Below are 14582 nucleotides of genomic sequence, written 5' to 3'. Positions count from 1 at the left end.
TCCAAACACAAGTAAGTGTCAGCCATTTTAGTCCCGTCCAAAAACAATGAAATTTTTCGCCAATTCTTATTCCCACGTTCCAAAACAAATTAAGGTCCCCAATTTCTTATGTCCGAGTCCAAACACAATGATAATGTACAAGCCAATTCTTTTGTCCTGCTGCAATTGTATGTATTGCCACACGGCTACTTTTAACATCAGGCGTATTACTGAGATCGGTAACAAGTTAGGGCACCGCTAAGAGCACAATTGATTTAATTAATCATGCGCACCGGCCTCGGAGTCCCCGGCACGTCGGTGGGTTAAGCGCATCGGACCTACCGGCTGGTAGGGTAACAGGGTTCGCATGCCCGGTACCAGCCCGGGTACCAGCCGGGGTACCAGAGACGAGTTCTTAAGGGCCTCAATGGATAGGTGTAAGGCCACTACAACATCTTCTCTCTCACTACACACTAAACTAACTCACTAACAAACTAACAACTGTCCTGGAGGACAGTCAACAGATAGCTGAGCCGTGTGACTCAGAGACAGCTGCTGCTTGAACCGTAATGATAGAAGCAACGAAATCAGTTGAAATGAATAATCATGTATGGAGCTGTTTGGCTGTCAAATATGTTGGTTAATTCTGACATCGTAGTCTTCTTAACATCTGTTTAGCAGCAAGGGATCTTTGATAAGCACTTTACCACAGACAGGAAAGCGCACACCACGGACTATCATATACCAGTCGTGGAACACTGGTTGGAACGGGAAAAAACGCAATCAGAGAATGGGTCTACCAAGGAGGTTCGACCCTGCGACCAAATCATCTCCAGCGAGCGCTCTACCCACTGAACTAGATCCAGCCTAGGTTGGAATGAAGGAAGGACGGAGGAAGGAAATGTTTTATTTAACGACGCACTCAACACATTTTATTTACGGTTATATGGTGTCGGACATATGGTTAAGGAGCACACAGATATTGAGAGAGGAAACCCGCTGTAGCCACTTCATAGGCTACTCTTTTCGATTAGCAGCAAGAGATCTTTTATATGCACCACAGACTGGATAGCACATACCACGGCCTTTGTTACACCAGTTATGGAGCACTGGCTGGAACCAGAAAGAGCCCAGTGGGTCCACCGATGGGGATCGATCCTAGATCCTAGATCGATCGCGACACCACCGAGGTCGGTAGGTCCCTTCTTTTTTTTCTATCAGTATTCTAGTACGATCGAATTCAATAACTGCACTAAGTGCCCTGGTTTGAAAGAGTGTGTCACTAACACATCTGTTGTACACCTTGATCAAACCCATGTTAACAACGACTGTAAAATATAGTCGTCAGCGAGATACATTCATACAGGTCACTGATGTTACCTAAATAAAGTTTAACAGTAGCAATCAATTAAAAACGGACTTAAAGGCATATTGTCACAGATTTAAGGACCTTATTTCTCTAAAAATGGATAATAAATAAAAATTACATTAATTGTTGGAAACCAAATCTAGCTATCGCATCACCTTAACTGAACCATGATGGAATGAAATCCATGTCATCCCTCTCGACAATTTTAGTTTTTGAATTACGGACCATTGCTATAATTCAATTTTTTTTTTAAATGTCATTAATAAATGGAGTATGGTGGTTATGAAGATGGTTGAATAAAGTACATTTAGGGACAAATCAAATTATATTTGTTCAGGTAAGACTTTGTTAGACCATCAAATAGGTCAGTGATCTGCCTTTAACTGTGTATTTCCGTTTTCATACCTGCCGACTGATTTTTTAAATTAGCATTTCTAATGCAGTATGGTTTTATCAAAGAGGGCGGGACACCGGCCTCGGTGGTGTCGTGGTTAAACCATCGGACATAAGGCTAGTAGGTACAGGGCTCGCAGCCCGGTACCGTCTCCCACCAAGAGCGAGTTTTAACGACTCAATGGGTAGGTGTATGACCACAGCACCCACTTCTGTCTGACTAACCACTATCAACTACTAATTAATCCTCTGTCAAGGCTGTGTGCCCAGGATAACGTGATTTAACCTTAATTGGATATAGGCACGAAAATAAGGTGAAACGAAATGAAGGCGGTCGGTCTGGGATCGATCAGTCGATGGACCCATTGGGTAATGTATCGTTCCAAACAGTGCACCACGACTGGTATATCAAAGGCGATGGTATGTGTTATCTTGTCTGTGGATAGTGCATAGTGCTACTAATGGAACAATGCAGACAAATGTGACATGATTATTAAATAAATATGTGCAAGTGGTGTCGTTAAAAAAAACAATCTTTATGTCTCGTCCCAGCCAGTGCACCATGACTGACCTATCAAGAGAAGTGGTATGTGCTATCCTGTATGTGGGATGGTGAATATAAAAGATCCCTTGCTAGTAATGGGGAAATGTATCGTGTTTCCTCTCTAACACTATATATCATAATTACCAAATGTTTGAAATCCATAGCCAATGATTAATAAATTAATCTGCTCTAGTGGTGTCGTTAGACAAAACAAACTTTAACTGTTTAACGTTAATCAAAATCCATGTTAACAATGGCTGCAAATATAGCCGTCAGCAAGACATTGTGCAATACACATCCACGCGGAAAGAAGAAGAAGGAAATGTTTTATTTAACGACGCACTTAACACATTTTTTATTTACGGTTATGTGGCGTCGGACATATGGTTAAGGACCACACATATATTAAGAGAGGAAACCTGTTGTCTCCACTTCATGGGCAACTCTTTTCGATTAGCAGCAAGGGATCTTTTATATGCACCATCCCACAGACAGGGTAGTACATGCCACGGCCTTTAATATACATGTACCAATCGTAGTGCACTGGCTGAAACGAAAAATAGCCCAATGGGCCCGCCGACGGGGATCGATCCCAGACCGACCTCGCATCGAGCGGGCGCTGTACCACTGGGCTACGTCCCGCCCCAAACCCGTACAGTTTAACAGAAGTACTTATTAAACATTTATTTACCTGTATTTAGATCAGTTTTACGCCTGCCATAAGTCAACTGATTTTTGCTAGAATTTCTAATACAGTACATCTTTATCAAAACCCACGTTAACCTGATTTACGTGTGTACTATATAGTATTACACGCATATATAGGTCACTAAATACTACCTCAAGTAAAGTTTAAGTACAGTAATAAATCAAGTATTTACTTACCTCGTTATTTCATTTTCTACCTGCAGTCAGTCAATTGCTTTTGCAAAGGTTTCTAATGTTAATGTTAATGTTAATTTGATTTACATGTCTTCTAAATATCATTACACACACATATATATAGGCAACTAAGTATTATTACAAGTAAACTTTAATTATAGCTATAAATTTAGAATTTAAGTACTTAATTACTATTTTGTTTTTGCAAAGGTTTCTAATCCAGTACACCTTTATCAACACGCACGTTAACCTGATTTAACTATGTATTAATTGTTATTACACACATATATAGGTAACTAAATGTTACATGTAAAGTTTAATTATAGATATAAATTTTTAAAATAATTACCTCAATATTTCATTTTCTACCTGCTTTCTGTCAATTGTTTTTGCTACGATTTCTAATACAGTTCCTAATTTCTAATACCTTTATCAAAGCCCACGTTAACCTCATTTACTTGTGTTATTACACGCATATATAGGTCACTAAATATTACCTCGAGTAACGTTTAAGTGCAGTAATAAATAAATAATAAAAAACCACTGACGTGGTTATTTCATTTTCTACCTGCTGTCAGACAATTGTTGGGGAGTTTTTAATACAGTTTATCAAACCCCACGTTAACCTGATATAACCGTGTATTAAATATTATTACATTGGATGTCAAAGATTTTGGTAATTCTGACACGTAGTTTTCGGGAGAAAAAAAACCCCGCTACATATTCCCATTACCTACAAGGGATCTTTTATTAGTCGTGGGTAAATGGTTGGGACGGGAAAAAAATCCAATCAGAGAAGGAGTCCACCGAGGTGGTTCGATCCCACGACACAAGCATGTACCTCAGGCGAACGCTTTACCGACTGATACAGATCCCGCCCTGCGTCCGCCTGATGCGCGGTCTGTCTGGGATCGATCCCCGTCGGTGGGCCCATTGGGCTATTTCTCGGCCCAGCCAGTGTTCCACGAATGGTACTCGTATATCAAATGACGTGGAATGTGCTATCCTGTCTGTGGGATGGTGCATAATATTATAAAAGATCTCTTGCTGCTAATGGGAAAATGTAGCATCGGGTTTGTAATATCAGAGGCGTAGGAAGGTGCCAAACAATGTGTGCGTGTGTGGGGGGGGGGGGGGGGGGACACACTTTTATATTTACACACTTTTACACTATTATAAAGCAAATATAAAGCAAAATATCTGAAAAGTGGGAGGCACACCCCCCCCCCCCCCCCCCCCCCCACACACACACTTCCTACGCCAGTAAATATTCTGTAACACAACAAAGAAGGACTGACACTTATTGGGCATTGGGTTTGGGGACATCAAATGCCGTGGTATGTGCTATCCTGTCTGTGGGATGGTGTATATAAAAGATGCCTTGCTACTAATGAAAAGAATTTACCAAATGTTTCACATCCAACAGCCGGTGATTCATAAATCAATGTTCTCTAGTGGTGTCGTTAAACAAAACAAACTTGAGATTCCGCCCCGTGTTCTACTTGTCTTCAGTCAATTGTTTTTTGCTAAGAGTTCACCTTTATTAAAATTCATGTTAACAACATCTACCTGTGTAATATTAAACACACCTAATTACAGGTAGGTCACTAAATATTCACCTCATAGTAAACTTAACTTTAGTTATAAATTATTAAACATTGACTTACCCGAGTACTTCGCTTTCTCTACCGGCTCCGGTAAACTGATTTTTGATTGCGCTTTAAATACAGCGGTGGGTGTGTAGATTATGTTCGTGGTATATCAGCGTTCGTGGTATCTGCGTGTTTGTACATAATATAGGTAAAACCCGAGTGTTGATTGCGTGTAGAAACTTGAATAAGAGAAGAGAGGGGCCCTATTAAGGATACTGAAATAATGGATTCAGTAAATCGATTGTTTGATCACAGAGCCAGCGTGCATGTCAAAGCGGGGGGGGGGGGGGGGGGGGGGGGGGGTTACGTTGGGGCGGAGTGGAGGCGGAGGTGTGTGTGTGTGTGTTGGGGGGGGGGGGGGGGGTGACTGTCAGTGCGATGGCCCGAAGAATAGAAATTTGAGGACGTGAAGGGCCTGAACCTGTTATACGCTACATCCAAGTTGTATGTTAGTGGTGAATGCAGTTTAAAATAATTTGGAAAGCGCTCCTTTGTTTACGTCGTGAGCAGAGAGGGGTCTAGACACACACACACCCCTCCGTGGACTCGCGCCTGCATTAATATTTTCACTGAATTCTTTAGTGTCGGTGTCGGTGTCTTTAGTGTCGGAATACATCCTGTTTAATACACTTCTATTTTTGCGCTTTTATTAGATCTGTCTGTGTGGGCAATTTGAGTCATATTTACAAAATACACTACTCCAAACAAGTTAAGTTAAAGTTAAACGACTCCACTAGAGCATATTGAATTATTAATCATCGGCTATTGGAAAGAAAGAAATATTTTATTTAACGACGCACTCAACACATTTGATTAAAGGTTATATGGCGTCAGACATATGGTTAAGAATCACACATATATTGAGTGAGGAAATCCGCTGTAGCCACTTCATGGGCTACTCTTATCGATTAGCAGTAAGGGTTCTTTTATATGCACCATCCTACAGATAGTATAGCACCCACCACGGCCTTTGATATACCAGTCGTGGTGCACTGGCTGGAAAGAGAAATGGCCCAATGGGCCCACCGACGGGGATCGATCCCAGACCGACTGCGCATTGAGCGAGCACTTTACCACTGAGCTACGCCCCGCCCCGGCTTTTGGATGTCAAACCTTTGGTAATTTTGACTTATGGTCTTAGAGAAGAAACCCGCTACATCTTTTTACCATTAGTAGCAAGGCATCGTTTATATGCGCTATCCCACAGACAGGATAGCACACGCCACGGCCTTTAATATACCAGTCGTGGTGCACAGGCTGGAACGAAAAATAGCCAAAACAAGTTAAGGAGATGGTTGTTTGTTTGTGTAGCGCTAGCATGATCGCCAGTTGACATCCAATAGCCGATGATTAGTAAATTAATGTGCTCTAGTGGTGTCGTTAAACAAAACAAACCTTAACTGAATTTCAAACGGAGACGTACACACTATGGCCTCTTGTTTTGACAAATCATACATCTCCAACTCCAGTTATTTGAAGGAGTGGCCTCCCCACTCCATCCCCCATTCCCCACATTTTAAAAAATTAATATATATACTCTTCAAAAAAAGAAACGCAAAAGGGTACAAATGGGTTATAACTCCGATTTTATGTTTCCTACCGGTTCATGCTTTGTGAATATAAGGTCATTGCATGTCCCAAACACATTCCCACGGTTACATTCGATAAAACGCAGCTACTGTACAATAAAGTTCCAAAATGTGAATATTCGCAAAAACGCAGCCACGTGCAAACCATGTCACCACTGCACGTGCGTTGTCTGCACGTGCAACATGAACACCAACAGTATAAAAGTGCAGGGTGTTCGCTTGCCTGGCCTCTGTATCTGGCCGACAGTTGACAATCCAGGACATGCCACGTCTCAGTGAACCGCAGAGAAACAATGCCATCGGCCGACTAGACGCAGGCGAATCCAGAACGGCCGTTGCCAGGGCATTCCATGTGTCCCCAAGCACCATCTCCAGACTGTGGGACCGTTACCAGCAACATGGATCAACACGTGACCTCCCTAGATCCGGTCGACCACGGGTCACTACCCCCGGGCAGGACCGCTACATCCGGGTACGCCACCTTCGGGAACGATTGACTACTGCCACCTCCACAGCCGCAGCAATACCAGGTTTGCGCAGGATATCCGACCAGACCGTACGGAACCGCCTACGTGAGGTAGGAATTCGTGCCAGACGTCCAGTTCGAGATGTCATCTTAACACCACAACACCGTCGACTCCGACTGCAGTGGTGCCAGATTCATCGACAATGGCCTCAACTGCGATGGAGACAGGTGTGGTTCAGTGACGAGTCCCGATTTCTGCTCCGACGTCATGATGGAAGATGTCGCGTGTATAGGCGTCGTGGTGAACGTTATGCGGCAAACTGCGTGCAGGAAGTGGACAGATTCGGCGGGGGTAGTGTCATGGTGTGGGCAGCCATCTCACACACTGGCAGAACTGACCTGGTCCACGTTCAGGGCAACCTGAATGCACAGGGCTACATTGACCAGATCCTCCGGCCACACATCGTTCCAGTTATGGCCAACGTCAACGCAGTGTTCCAACATGACAACGCCAGGCCTCACACAGCACGTCTCACAACGGCTTTCCTACAGAACAACAACATTAATGTCCTTCCTTGGCCATCGATATCACCGGATTTGAACCCAATTGAGCATCTATGGGACGAGTTGGACCGACGCCTCCGACAGCGACAACCACAACCCCAGACCCTGCCCGAGCTGGCATCAGCCTTGCAGGCCGAGTGGGCCACCATCCCCCGGGACGTCATCCGTACTCTGGTTGCTTCAATGGGCAGGCGGTGCCAGGCAGTTGTCAACACACGCGGAAGCCACACCCGGTATTGACTCCAGATGACCTTGACCTTGGTGGTGTGTCCTATCACTTACTCACAATGGACTAGAGTGAATTGTGAACAATCCTGCAACATTTGGTAATTATCGGACTCACCATTCAATAATTAAATCAATTCTCCAAATGTTACGACGACAATGTGGTTTTGCGTTTCTTCTTTTGAAGAGTATATATATATATATATATATATATATATATAATTTTTTTTTTTTTTTTTTTTTTTTTTTTTTTTTAAATCCGATATTTCATGTTCCTGGTTTCTGAAAAACAAACTTCTGCTAGCTTTACGCTCTTTATATTTGACGATAGTGGTTTCTACTTAGTATCAATTTCGAAATTTCGAAATTTCCGACACCACACGTTCATTGTATTCATTGTATTTAAAGTACACCCACTTTGTTTTATATACCATGTCCTAGACGGAGAAGCCGACCGAGGCCTGCACCTGTGCCCAGGACAGGCGTGCGCTACAACAGCTTGCCCTGAACGTGCACGTTAAACATTATTCCTTCCTTTCTTCCTTGATATACCAGTCGTGGTGCATTGGCTGGAACGGGAAATATCCCAATGGGCCAACTGGCCTAAGCAGTTTTGGCGAACGATGTTTTTCATTTATTTCACCAAAACACAGAAAATGCGACGTGATAGGTAAAATATTATGTTCTTTTGGGGTTATAGTTTTGGTTTATTTAATAACACGCTCAACACATTTTATTTACGGTTATATGGCATCGGACATATGGCTAAGGACCACACATATTAAATTGAGTGAGGAAACCCGCTGTCGCCACTTCATCTTTTATGTGCACCATCCCACAGACATGAAGATAGTACATACCACGGTCTTTGTTACACCAGTTGTGGAACACTGACTACAGCGAGAAATAGCCCAATGGATCCACCGACGGGAATCGATCCAACATCCCGCCCCATATTTATATTATTAAATAATGAAAAAGAAACAAAAAACAAAACAACTTTTTTGAAATGACTCTGCAAGCCTCGTCCTTGACAACCACCAACTATATACCCCTGGGTGGAATTGCCGTATCCCACATAGGTACATATGGATGATTCTTTAAGTCTTAGATTTCACCTTTAGAGTGACCGTTTTCGAGTTCATTCATGACATTAAACTTGTGACTAGTACAACCGATAAGAGACGAAACCCGACACCGCTATCCGGAACTAGCTGAGGGGTATGACGTTTTCTTCGTGTAACCTCTACCTTTATATTAGACATCAAACTGTATGGAGGCGGGACGTAACCCAATGGTAAAGCGTTCGCCTCTAGCGTAAAGCGTTCGTTGGTCTAGGATCGATCCTCGTCGGTGGTCCCATTGGGCTATTTCTCGTTCCAGCCAATACTCCACAACTGGTGTAACAAAGGCCGTGGCATGTGTTATCCTGTATGCGGGATGGTGCATATAAAAGATCCCTTGCTGCTAATCGAAAAGAGTAGCCCATAAAGTGGCGATAGCGGATTTTCTCTCTCAATATATGTGACCCCGTCGGTGGGCCCACTGGGCTATTTCTCGTTCCAGCCAGTGTACCACGACTGGTATATCAAAGGCCGTGGTATGTGCTAACCTGTATGCGGGATGGTGCATATAAAAGATCCCTTACTTCTAATCGAAAAGAGTAGCCCATGAAGTGGCGAAAGTAGGTTTCCTCTCTCAATATCTGTGGTCCTTAATCATATCTCTGACGGCATATAACCGTAAATAAAATGTGTTGAGTGCATCGTTAAATAAAACATTTCCTTCCTTCTTTCGTCCAAACTTTATGTCACGGATGAACTTGAAAATGGTCAGACGACAGGGAGAAAGGAATGTTTAGAGCACGACAAGTGAATACATGGACGTAAAACCAAACCAGAAAATAAACGATTGCCAAGGTAATATCAATTTAAAGATAGACCAAATTTATAAAATTACCGGGAAAGGGGGCGGGATGTCGCCCAATGGAAAAATGCCCGCTTAATGCGCGGTCGATTTGGGATCGATCCCCTTCGGTGGGTCGGCCCATTGGGCTATTTCTCGTTCCAACCAATACACTGGCATATTAAAGGCCGTGGCATGTGATATCCTGTCTGTGGGATGGTGCATATAAACGATCCCTTGCTACTAATGTAAATATGTAGCGGGTTTTCTCTCTATGACTGTGTCAAAAATAACCATATGTTTGACATCCAATAGCCGATGATTAACATAATCAGTGTGCTCTAGTGGTGTTGTTAAACAAAATAAACTTTATTTTTTCATAGGCAAAAACAAATGCTGCACAGCATAACAAGCATTGATAGACATGATTGGATAAAATGTATAACATCACAGGACAAAGACAAATGCTACAATATTAGAAAGCATTTATAAAATTACAGGACAAATAAAAATGCTACAATATAATACGCATTGATAGATATGGATAGACCAAATGTATCAAAATACAACACCAATACAAATACTAAACAGCATTAACAAACGCTGACACGAATGCTTGAACCAAATTTTTAAAATTACAAGACAAATACAATATATAACAAACATTGATAGATATGGATAGACCAAATTTATAAAGGTATAGGGCAAATACAAATGCTACACAGCATTACAATGCATTGATAGACATGCATGAATGTCACGGGGATTCTATAATTCCCGTAACTGAATAAAACACGATTATCAAAATATCTCTCCTAACTATATATCTATTAGATCTCTCTGTAACAGGCTGTTAAACCTAGTATGGCTCGTCTCTAGGTATGATCAGAGATACGATCTTATATAAAGTATATATTATTATAGCACGTTAGTTCTCTAGAAAACACAACAAAAACACAATACACTTTGGAATCTGTATTAATCTACGCTGACAAATGTACAGCCGTAGTAGCAAAATAATAACAGCAATAATAACAACCCAGAACTAATCACTTAATTAGTTAATCTCTAGGTGTCTAGTTACACAATATGCGAATCACTTCACCGTTACACCACACCCGCACGTGTGATAATTGAGAAACGCTTACAGGAGAAGTTAATTAATAAAGGAATTACAACACCATTCCTAACTGGTTAATTTATAATTAACCCTTACTACTCGTTCAGTAACGTGTGATAATTTAGAACGCTTCTTGGGGAACTTAATTAATAAAGGAATTACAGCTCTATTCCTAACGGGTTAATTTTTAATTAACCCTAACTACTCCTTAGTGATCTTGTAACACAGAATTAATACTTATCACAATAAAGACAATAACCTACAGTGTACCCAGGGTCTTCTAGGATGACTGGCTAAGCTTTACATTACCAAATACTCATATAATGTTAGAACAATAAGTCTACGATTTACTTCGTCAGATGACCGAAGACACTGTCTAAAGAATATTGGTATAATACAGTATTAAAATATTTAAGTCACATCAATCACATCAAGGTTATACACAGAGCAGAAATGATATTTACCAAAGTCCAAACGGACTAACGTTCCCAGGAGCCGTCCTAAATTCGTTCTCCTAGATATCTCTAAATCCTAGCTATTTATCCCAAAATCAGAATTGGCCTGGGGGAACAAGGCGGCACCTCACGTATCATCTCATAGTCTGACTCTCTTAGAGTCGGAATTATTTCTCTCTGATCGTCAGACTACTGACGCCATCGTCGCCAAAATCGCGGTTGTAAAACCCGCACTCGCAGAGGTATTACGTAACTACTCGCCACATGGCCTCCACAGCGGGACTAAGTGCATATTGGAACGCAAGAATCGCGCGAGAAGTATTACGTAACAAGTTGTCCACCTGGGCTACGGGCAATAAACTGCACACGGCACCCTAACACAATTAAAATCGCCACAGGCGAAACAAATTAAGAGCATGTACCGTGACACACCCCCACCTCAAAAAGGATATTTCCTCTACTCTAGGAATAGGGAAATATACTACATTAAAACAAAAAGGTGCGTTAACCGACGCATACGGGCATTTATAACACATGTAATAATAAGGTGACTACCAGTAATCACACTGAGTCTCTGAGTCCCTGGTATACAAATAAAATATATATAAACAAAACAGAAATAAAGAATGTCAACACATTATCATAACGTTCAACTTCGGGACAGGGCATCAGCGATTACATTGGATGTGCCCTTGATATGTCCAATGGTAATTGGGTATTCTTGCAGAGGAAGACTCCATCTCAAAACTCTCTGGTTGGAGGCTTTCATTAGGATGGTCCAGTCCGTCTTCGTCTTCTTGGAACAGCACAGCTCCAGCACCCACGTCACTGGCACCCACAGCTAGCTTGAAAGGCACTCGGTAGTCTGGTGCTGCCATCACGGGAGACGAGTAGCGCATCTGCTTGATACGGTTGAATGACTTCTCGCCTTCACCTGACCAATGGAACTTCGTTTCCTTCCTTTTCAGCGTCGCACGTTTTCCAGGTTTTCTCCGATAGGCATGCTGTCGAATCTGTGTAGCGTTGGGTTCCAAGCGCACATCTTGGCTTAAGGTGTCGGTAACCGTTGGAAGGTCCCGACAAATGGAAACATTGTCTTGTATCAATGTAGTCAGCTTTGCTCGCTGGGGGTTCAAGTCTGCTAGAATCTGGCCGTTGGCCAACTTGACCTCTGCAGTCTTGACGTCATCACAGGAAATTGAGTGTCTCTCAATTTGGACCGGTCTCTCTGGAACTATCGGCAGTCTGTCAAAATAACCTTTTAGCAAATTGATGTGACAATACCTACTTTTCCTAACCCTATCAGGAGTGTTTATCACATACCCTGTCTCATTAACCCGTTTGTGCACAACATAGGGACCGAAATACCTGTTCTGTAATGAACCCCGTTTAATTGGAAGGTACAGCAGCACTTTATCCCCTGGTTTAAATTCCCGACTCTTAGCCTTCCTATCAAACACTGATTTTATTTTGCTCTGAGCATAGCTCAGATGCTTCCTAGCCAGTTCGGTCGCCGGCAACCTCCGATTTCTAACTCTCTTATTTATTAATGCTCCCTTGTCCACAGTTAACAAGGTAGTGCGAGCTGCCAACAAAATTGGGTCAGCCCCCTGCTCTAGTACTAACTCTTGTCTAATACAAGGTAAGTCCCCTCTATCAAACACAACTGGTTCAATTCCCTTCTGCGGGAGATCAACATGTTCTACCACATTTACTTTGTCAGTTGACTTATCAACCATTGTACTGACAACCTCGTCCACTCCACTTTCATGGCTCACACACGTATCAGACAAATCACAAATATCCTCTAGATCCCGTGATAACCTACTGGTCATATCCCTAGTCATTACACACGCAGGATATTTAATTTCATCAACCTCACACTCTTCGATTGTTAACGTGCTGTCTTTAATTAACAGTTGGTCACATTTCGGCTGACAACACTGACTAGTCAAATCATTTCCCAACAAAACTCCTATGTTTTCAACAGGCAAGTCCTTCACAACACCCATAACGACTGGTCCCGTCACACCCTAACACAATTAAAATCGCCACAGGCGAAACAAATTAAGAGCATGTACCGTGACAATGAACCAGTTTTATAAAACTGCAGGACAAATACAATTGCTACAATATTAGAACGCAGTGATAGACATGGGAGGACTACATTTATAAAACTACAAGGCAAATATAAATGCTACAATATTAGAAAGCAGCGATAGACATGGATTGACCAAATTTATAAAATTTAAGACAAACACAAATGCTACAACATAACAAGGATTGTTAGATATGGATAGACCACATTTATAAAATAACAAGACAAACACAAATGCTACAATATAACAAGGATTGTTAGACATGGATAGACCACATTTATAAAATAACAAGACAAACACAAATGCTACAATATAATAAGGATTGTTACACATGGATAGACCACATTTATAAAATAACAAGACAAACACAAATGCTACAACATAACAAGGATTGTTAGATATGGATAGACCACATTTATAAAATAACAAGACAAACACAAATGCTACAATATAACAAGGATTGTTAGATATGGATAGACCACATTTATAAAATTACAAGACAAACACAAATGCTACACGGCATAACGAGGATTTATAAATCGTAGATATGAATCAGGGCTGTAGGCGAACCATCTCTTCGAAAACGAACCTTGCTCTTTTTATGTACCCAATTCCAAACGTATCTATTGTGTGTGGTGACGAACCCAACATAGCCATGATCAGCTGTGTAATGATACATTGCTACAAGTCTCTATGGATTGGTGGATCGATGGATATAAATCATAAAATACTATTGTCATGTTCAATTATTTAAAGCCTTGGGGTGGTTTTTTGTTGTTGTTGTTGTTGCTGTTGTTATTGCTTTTTTTTTTTTTTGCTTTTTTTTTGCTTTTTGTTTCTTAAATTATTATTATTATTTTTTTTTTGCTAATATTAAATTTAATTCCTATTCAATATTGTTTTTTCTTTCCATACTCCTGAAAAACTAACCTAAACCACGACATATTCCATGTATAATCATTCATCCAAAAGGCATGAAGATTAATTATTTCGATTTAAAACCAATCTCTGTATATTTTGAAAGCAAGTTCTTTGGGCACATATCAAAACATTAGGTTGTGTCACAGTCATTAGCAGTCTTCCTTATGAGTAAAACCAATGTGATTTGAAAATTACTCTCTTGAAATAGTGTTTGGCGACCAATCACATGAAGTTTCAAATAAAATTTATTAAAAAAAAAAATGTAAACTGATCAAATTACCGCTCTTCTAAACCTATCCACAGGAGTGTGTAGGCGAGCGGGAGTGATCACTCGCAATTATAGCTTGTTCCATTAAAGGGACATTCCTGAGTTTGCTCCATTGTAAGATGTTTCCGACTAATACAATATTTCTATGATT

At 41.3% G+C, this 14582-nt stretch overlaps 1 protein-coding gene across 1 annotated transcript in view; it reads right to left on the bottom strand.

Annotated features, from left to right (window-relative positions):
• LOC121373697 (cell death activator CIDE-B-like) overlaps window positions 1-4955 on the bottom strand; it is a 118299-nt gene extending 113344 nt beyond the window's left edge. Inside the window, exon 1 of the mRNA XM_041500425.1 lies at window positions 4835-4955. The gene's annotated coding sequence lies outside the window, so the exon portion shown is untranslated. The remainder of the gene's footprint in view (window positions 1-4834) is intronic.
• Between the last annotated feature and the right edge of the window lie 9627 nt (window positions 4956-14582).

This window comes from Gigantopelta aegis, chromosome 5, assembly GCF_016097555.1.
Source record: "Gigantopelta aegis isolate Gae_Host chromosome 5, Gae_host_genome, whole genome shotgun sequence".
Taxonomy (NCBI): domain Eukaryota; kingdom Metazoa; phylum Mollusca; class Gastropoda; order Neomphalida; family Peltospiridae; genus Gigantopelta; species Gigantopelta aegis.
The sequence above is the reverse complement of the archived record's forward strand: the minus strand, read 5'-3'. Positions and strand labels throughout refer to the sequence as shown.